Source organism: Ahaetulla prasina, chromosome 1, assembly GCF_028640845.1.
Source record: "Ahaetulla prasina isolate Xishuangbanna chromosome 1, ASM2864084v1, whole genome shotgun sequence".
NCBI classification, from domain to species: Eukaryota; Metazoa; Chordata; class Lepidosauria; order Squamata; family Colubridae; genus Ahaetulla; species Ahaetulla prasina.
In genome coordinates, this window is record NC_080539.1 from 29,411,190 (window position 1) to 29,420,125 (window position 8,936).

Sequence of the window (8,936 nt, forward strand, 5' to 3'; positions counted from 1 at the left end):
AAATATGGACACGAAATTCTGGAATTTAAGTTACTATAGTGAATACGCTGAAAGCCAGAAGCTCCCAAACTCCTCTTTATTTGTGCAAATCCAAGGGACTTGGATTGGATAATGAGGTTAGTGCATGAATAAATGTGTTACTCCAGTGCGAAAAATGTTAAAAATCGTCAACATTGGTTCTAAAGAAGCTACAACCTGCTTTTCTACTTCTGATATGCCATTCATTGATAAGCCACTTGGAGGAAACTTACAGGAAAATATGTGGAAAGGCCCTGTGTCTAGACTTGGATGTTAGACTTCAGCCTTGTGTCTAAAATTATTGTACATATAATCCAATTCTTATGCAGCAATTCCCAGCCTTTTGCTATATCATAATTAAAGTCTTTGGAGAACACCAGTTAGGATTGGCACTTACATACAGTTTAGCAGCCTATGTCATTCTTTCATCTGGCATCCTGAAAATTTATTCAGTTTAAAAAATACATAAATATTATGTATTTTTAAATACATATTTATGTATTTTTAAAATAGAATAAATTTTCTGGGTACCAGATGAAGGAGAGATATAGAGATAGATGGATGGATGGATGGATGGATGGATGGATGGATGGATGGATAGATACATCTTTTCCCTGGAGAACTTTACAAGTATTTAGGTGAGAAGAAAACCATCATTTTGTGGGAATTTGTAGACTCCTGAGTTCTAGAAACGTCCATTGGGAATTTAAAGTATGAAAACTTATGGTGTTAAACCCTCTCACCTCTAATAGGCAAAAGAAGATCTCGCATTTCATTATAGTACCTGTCTCTATCCAGAGAAAGCTTATTAAAATTAGCAACCACAGCTGTCTTTTCTCAATTATTGCTACAAGTTTCTATTTTATTTTGTTTTGTTTTGATTTGATTTTGCTCTTCTGTCTTGGGCATCTGGCAGCTGTGAATATCTAACGTTTAGACTTTTTATGTTTTATGTTTTCCCATGATTACCCTTTAGAAATGTTTTATTGTTATCTTTTATTCATTGGTAAGAGTTGCTGGGAGTCAAGTGGCATATATATCACCACTGCCATCATCATCCTCTAGCAGTTAGTTGTTATTTAGCTTGCTTTTTCGACTAAAGGCCTGTGTAGGAGAAATTCAGTGGAAACACAAGCAGGAAAATCTTGTGGGGGGAGTTTCAATCCAAGGCTGAAATGCAAGGAGGAAACCTGTGGGAGTCACAGTGCCTAATTATCTTTACTAAAAGACATTGTAGGAGGACAGACATCTTAGTTTGCAGTGGCAAAAAAAATCAGCAATAATCTGATAACACCTTTTCTAATGTAATTAAAAGCTCTAAGCATTGTTCACTAATAAGCATAATAGAGAATATTTGGGGATAATGGTCAGAAAACAGATCCAGGCTTACCGTACTATGATCTGTTACCCTTTTGAGGTAGCCCAGACAAAAGGCACAACAATGCACGCTAGTTCTATCTTTATTGTAAGGTTTCATGACAAGAGTCTTGCAAATCTGAAAGTATTCTTCTCCTTCTTCTCGTTTATACTTCTCACACACCTTCTACTCAGTGATGGGTTTCAAAAATTTTTTACTACCAGTTCTGTGGGTGTGCCTTGGTGGGCATGGCTTGGTGGGCGTGGCAGGGAAAGGATACTGTAAAATCCCCATTCCCTCCCCAATCCAGGGGAAGGTTACTGCAAAATCCCCATTTCCTCCCGATCAGCTGGGACATGGGAGGCAGAGAATAGATGGAGAGAACGGTTCTCCGAACTACTCAAAATTTCCAGTATTGGTTCTCCAGAACTGGTCAGAACCTGCTGAAACCCACCTCTGCTTCTACTTCTGTGGACTAAATAGAGTTGGAAGGGACCTTGGAGGTTATCTAGTACAACCCCCTGCTCACGCAGGAGATTTGTGCTAGGGATATGAATTGCCAAACTGCCAACCTCAGTGTCTTAGCCACTGAGCTACCTAGTCAGGCTAGAATACCTTTTGCATGATGAATGTCTGCAGCTCTTCCTCCTGTTTCCAAAGGTCATTCCCACATGATCAAAAAAGTTATGAAACTATTTTCGTATCAAACACAGAGGGCACAGTCAGAAACAAACATCCCCAGAGAAAATGGTAAATCAAGTAACAGGCATATACTCTTGTCCTTTTGATTAATATTCTCTTGGTGTCAGCCCTCCAAGAGAACCCAAACTTGGAAATGGAAGACATGCAAGCTAATACAGTGCGGTTATTATCATAAGAGTATACAGGTAGTCCTTGACCTACAACCACAGTTGAGCCCAAAATTTCCGTTGTTAAGCAAGACAATTGTTAAATGAATTTTGACCCATTTTACTACCATTCTTGCCACAGTTGTTAAGTGAATCACTGCAGCTGTTAACTTAGTAACACCATTGTTAAGTGAATCTGGCTTCCCTATTGACTGTGCTTGTCAGAAAGTGGCAAAAGGGGATCACATGACCCCAGAATACTGCAACCGTCATAAACATGAGTCATGTAACAAACATCTGAATTTTGATCATGTGACATTGGGGAGGTTGCAATGGTCATAAGTGTGAAAAATGGTCATAAGTCACTTTTTTCAGTGCTATAGTAACTTTAAATTGTCATTAAATGAACTGTTGTAAGTTGAGGACTACCTGTAATAACAGAATCTTGAAAGTACTCCTTCCACATCATGAGCTGGTCTCCCTACATTGTGAGATAGTCATGTCTGAGATGCTTTCTCAAATTACATTTCTGCCCTGGACTCAGATTTCTTTTATCTGACCATTATCTTGGTTATAGCTCTTCCTCCAGTTCCTCAGTTATTCCATCTGCCCATTACATAAGATAAATATTGAAGGATGAAAGTATTTAGAAGTGGGTATTTTCAAATTGACAATTATCTTTAATTCTGAACATCACAATAAAAAAAAATACAGAGAAACAAATTACTCACATCTGTTTTCACTGTAAACAACATACTTTGAGAAAAGAACCATTAAAAATAGGGGAAAAACTGTCTGCAGGATCAGAATAGCTGAAAAATCTGCCCTGGCATTATGCATTGGTGATAATACTGATTAATTGATTATATGCCATCAAATCAATGTTGACTCTTAACAGATAGACCTTCTCCACTTGGCCTTTCATGTCTTCCTGCAATGTACTCCTCACTGCTACAATTCAATTCAAATCTTTATTGTCAGTGCACAACATATGTGCAATGAGATTGATTGAGCTCCATCAGTGCACCCGCCCCAACACAATACAACTCACAGTGAAGACAGAAAATCCAAAACCCAATAAATCACATTAACAAAAACCCCAGTCCTGTTGCACCAGTGTGAACATGTTACACATTACGCTGGCCCTGCAGTCTATCATACTACGTAGTTATGATGTTATTTCTCATTCAGAATTGCATCCATCCAGCTTGCTATAAGTCATTTTCTTCTTCTCTTTCCTTCCACCTTTTGCACCATTATGGATTTCTTAAGGGAGCTGGGTCTTCACATAATATATCCACATATATGCTAGTGACTGTATACTGTATACTGGTATTAATATACATAATTGATTAATTAATTGGCTTATATATAGTTAATATAGTCTATTATACTATTCCCTCTTATCACTATATAAATAACAAGAGTCCTTTCTACTGGCTGTTGCATAAAGCTTATGTTCTAAGATATAAATGCTTTATTTTTGTGTGCACTGCAATAAAATTATTTCAGTATAAAATAGTATGTATAACAGCATTCATGGGTTTTGTAGCAGAGACTAATTATTGTACTGTTTTGATTAAGAGACTTAGCAATATCATTCTTCATAGTATTTACACAATCTAGCAAGCCTTTGTTTAGGCCATTTCTCCTGGATCTATGACAATTGCAGAGGGTTTTCCCCCCTGTATTGCTTTTGGTGCTCTACCTTGAAAGCATATCTGCCCATATGTTCATTACTGGGGCTTCCCAAATTGTAATACAGTACCTATCTTTAGAAGCACTGTATTATTTTATCTAAAGGTAAATGCCCCACAACAGAACAGCATGTGCCTTGCTGTTCTATTGCTATACATTTGTGCCTTTTTAATTGCTACACATTTGTGCCTTCTTAATTGTTATACATTTCAAATTATTCAAGGAGAACTCGAATTAACTCTTGCCAAAACAAAAGATTAGAAGCCTGGACTCAGGAGGAAAAAAGCATTTGTATTTTTTGCAAACCCTTTCATAAAATCCCCATTTATTCTGCCCAGGTCTAAAATAACTTGTGGGAGTCTATAATAGTTCAGCTTTTCCATGGTTGCCTGGCAATAATCCGTCAACACTGTTGCTTGGAGATATCCAATCTACATAGTTTTTACTATAAATGAACTATAAATCAAATGATGTACTATAATAATTTGCTATGTAGTAATTGATAGCCTGCAATTCTTGCATACGAGAACTATTCAATCCTGCACAGCTTATGTTAGCCATTATACATGGGTGTTGTTTAATGTTTGTATGACAGGTTAATGCCCCCCTCCACATTGTTTTAATTATTTTCATAATTCCTCTGGGTATGAATATGAAATTGCCATGATTTTTCAATAGGTAAAAATATCAAAAAATTAAAGGTTTGGAAACAAAAACCCTGTACTCATTTTTATGTATTATATTTTATCTCCTCCCCCCCATGCAACAATTCCATCAACACCTATGCATGAGAAAAATAATACACTTCTAACAGTTATCAATATAGTATACTTTCCAAAATAGGAAACCAAACAGTAGCCCTGGTCCTCTGATGTTACGTATGGCTTGTTGGGCTTCCTGCTGTTGCCTCTGTTTACAATTAGGACTTTTTTCTTTGAAAGTCATGCTTAATCAATCCGGACTCCCCATGCCCATCTCTGTGTTTCAACTTGAGCTGCTCTTTAATATAAAGTCCATATTTATTAGGTTAACATGGGTTATATGGAGAACTTTCCCCCCACAGAAGTATTTAAAAGGAAAATGATTAGTTTAAAAATACATAATTTGTTGCCCTATTATATTTTTTAAAAAATATTTCTAGAATTCATACTGCAGTCAGATACTGCTATTTACAATAACTGCCTACATCTTCGTTTTCAGATTCAATCATAATTTCACTTATAAACTACAGATGTAAATCTTCCCATTTCATTTTTAAAAGAACACTGCACCTGTACTACCTTACTATAACCAGGTCTGATAGAAAGTTCTCTCTGAATGAAACTAATTATTTGGATTGTTTAATTGGGGTTTTACCTGGAGTATCGTACTGTGATTGACTAGCAGCAAGGTGGATGGACTCAGTTACAGTGATGATGGGTACACTATTAGAAGACCAGGTTACTCTATCTATCTAGTTCAGAGGTCTTCAAACTTGGCAGCTTTAAGATTTGAGGACTTCAACTCCCAGAATTCTCCAGCCAGCTATGCTGGTTGGAGAATTGTGGGAGTTGAAATCCGTAAGTCTTAAAGCTGCCAAGTTTGAAGACCTCTGATCTAACTGCTAAGAGTCTATGGAGATTTTCAATCATCCAGGTCATGATTGTCCCAAAGATGCTTTCCAAAAGGCAACTGCACTTTCTTGTGGTTTTTTTTTTTCTTGAAAACCTTTTGTGTCTCATTCAAGAAACTTCAGAACTTTTTGGGTGAGAAGTGAAACTTTTCAAAGAAAAAACCAAGAAAATCTAGTCACCTTTTGGAAAACACCTTTGGGGTAGTTGCTGAGAGTTAACATTGGCTTTATGGCACATAATCAATTGTATATTCCTTATATAGCAAAGAACTGGAAAGTGACGAATGTACCAGTATCTTTTAAGAATCAATCTGGAGGGAAAAACCTTGTTTTATAAAAACTCATTAGCTTGGCTTCTAATCTGGATAAACATCCGTTTTATAAAAGCTAAATACACACACACACATCTATGTCTATCTGTCTGTCTGTCTGTCTCTCTCTCTCTCTCTCTCTAATCTATCTATGAAATTAGCAAAGTAGTGTCTATTAAATTAACACGGACCCAGATTTGGAGGGGGGCAATATGCTGACTCTAGATTGCTTAGAGAGGGCTGATAAACACTGTGAAGTGGTATATAACTTTAAGTGCTATTGCTATTTGTTATTGCTATTCCTAACAAACAGGAAGCAGCAGGTGAAGCTAAGCAAGATCACATCAAATACCTGTACAATTAGCACAGGGCCCCCCCAAGGCTGTGTGCTCTCCCCACTTCTCTTCTCTCTGTATACCAATGACTGCATCTCCAATGATCCATCTGTTAAGCTACTGAAGTTCGCAGATGACACAACAGTGATTGGTCTCATTCGAGACAATGACGAATCCGCATATAGACAAGAGGTCGAACGACTAGCCTTGTGGTGCAACCAAAACAATCTGGAACTGAACACACTCAAAACCGTAGAAATGGTGGTAGACTTTAGGAGAAACCCTTCCATACTTCCACCTCTCACAATACTAGACAACACAGTATCAACAGTAGAAACCTTCAAATTTCTAGGTTCTATCATATCGCAAGATCTAAAATGGACAGCTAACATCAAAAACATCATTAAAAAAGGACAACAAAGAATGTTCTTTCTGCGCCAACTCAGTAAGCTCAAACTGCCCAAGGAGCTGCTGATCCAGTTCTACAGAGGAATTATTGAGTCTGTCATTTGCACCTCTATAACTGTCTGGTTCGGTTCTGCAACCCAACAAGAAAAGACACAGACTTCAGAGGATAATTAGAACTGCAGAAAAAATAATTGCTACCAACCTGCCTTCCATTGAGGACCTGTATACTGCACGAATCAAGAAGAGGGCCGTGAAAATATTTACAGATCCCTCACATCCAGGACATAAACTGTTTCAACTCCTACCCTCAAAACGATGCTATAGAGCACTGCACACCAGAACAACTAGACACAAGAACAGTTTTTTCCCGAAGGCCATCACTCTGCTAAACAAATAATTCCCTCAACACTGTCAGACTATTTACTGAATCTGCACTACTATTAATCTTCTCATAGTTCCCATCACCAATCTCTTTCCACTTATGACTGTATGACTATAACTTGTTGCTGGCAATCCTTATGATTTATATTGATATATTGACCATCAATTGTGTTGTAAATGTTGTACCTTGATGAATGTATCTTTTCTTTTATGCACACTGAGAGCATATGCACCAAGACAAATTCCTTGTGTGTCCAATCACACTTGGCCAATAAAAATTCTATTCTATTCTATTCTATTGCTATCTTCAAGCAGAACGTTACTTGTCCTAAACAGGACTGTTACGTTCTATGTGCTCTGTAAAGCTCTGTGTTCTGTGAATATGTGGTTAAGATGTACCTGCTTAGTTATATGTATGAAGCATAAATAAACTTTCCATTGTCTTATATAGCAGGGGTCTCCAACTTGGCAACTTTAAGACTTGTGGACTTCAACTTCCAGAATTCCTCAGCCAACTTCGCTGGCTGAGGAATTCTGGGAGTTAAAGTCCACAAGTCTTAAAGTTGCCAAGGTTGAAGATCCCTGTTATATAGGACATTCTCAGCTCTGCTTTTGGGAAGATGATAAGAGGAATTGCTATTATTTCTCTGTGCAACTCATATCTGGATGGGAGCTTTGAAGGAATTTTATCCATAGCACTTTTTTCTATCTTTTTTGTTGATACAGTGTGGGTAGGAATATCAAGAGATATTTGAATACTGGATGTTTTTAAGAAAAGATCGGGCAACCATTTGTCTGAAATGCTACAGGTTTTCCTGCTTAAGCAAGGGGGTTGGACTAGAAGACCCCCCAAGGTCCCTTTCAACTCTTGTTATTTTGTTATTTTGAATAGAAAAACTGGAACACATACACAAAAAGATGACTATGAGAGGACAAGAAAGAGATTGAGAACTAGTTCTGTGCTGCCATTTATTGTTGATCATCCAGATTTGTGCAATTCTCACAGTCCTAATATAGGTGCATTTCTAAAGATAGAAATTGCAACGTTCAATAAACTTCATGAATTTCAGGGAAATGAGGAGAAGAGAAGGGAAGGGAAATGGCTATTCTTGTTGTCCTCACTTTTTTTTTAGAATAGAATAGAATAGAATTTTTATTGGCCAAGTGTGATTGGACACACAAGGAATTTGTCTTGGTGCATATGCTCTCAGTGTACATAAAAGAAAAGATACGTTCATCAAGGTACAACATTTACAACACAATTGATGGTCAATATATCAATATAAATCATAAGGATTGCCAGCAACAAAGTTACAGTCATACAGTCATAAGTGGAAAGAGATTGGTGATGGAACTATGATTTTTACTCCTCTTTTTTATATATGCAATTCAAGGCAGCATATATACCAGTACTCCTTCCTCTTCCTCTTCCTCCAACAGCCCTGTGAGGTGAGTTGGGCTGAAAGACAATTACTGGCCCAAAGTCACCCAGCTGGTTTTTCATGCCTAAGGCAGGACTAGAACTCACCATATCCTGGTTTCTAGGCCAGCCCCTTAACCATTACACCAAACTGGTTTTCTATAATTGACTCCACCTTGGCCAAAATGTATCAGTGGCAACAGTGTTGCAAAGTAAAGCTATTTGCTTTTTTACAGTGTACTGTTTACGTTCAATATAAATATAATGCTTGCTTTACATTTTTAAAATTTGCCAGTGCCAGTTCAGGCAACTAAGGTTTCATTCAAATGATTAGGGAATTTTTGTTTGCTTGTTTAATTTAGAGGCACTCGTCAGGCTACATTAAGTTCCACGTTTTCATTTAAAAAAGTATTAGCTTCATAATATTTTTCTGGAAATATGTTAATATGTTCTTTTTTTATTTAAACATTTTGGCAGGCAGGACTCAGAATGAGCTATTCCATTACAGATTTGCTGAAATCTTTGTTCGGAAAAAAAAATGGGGCCGC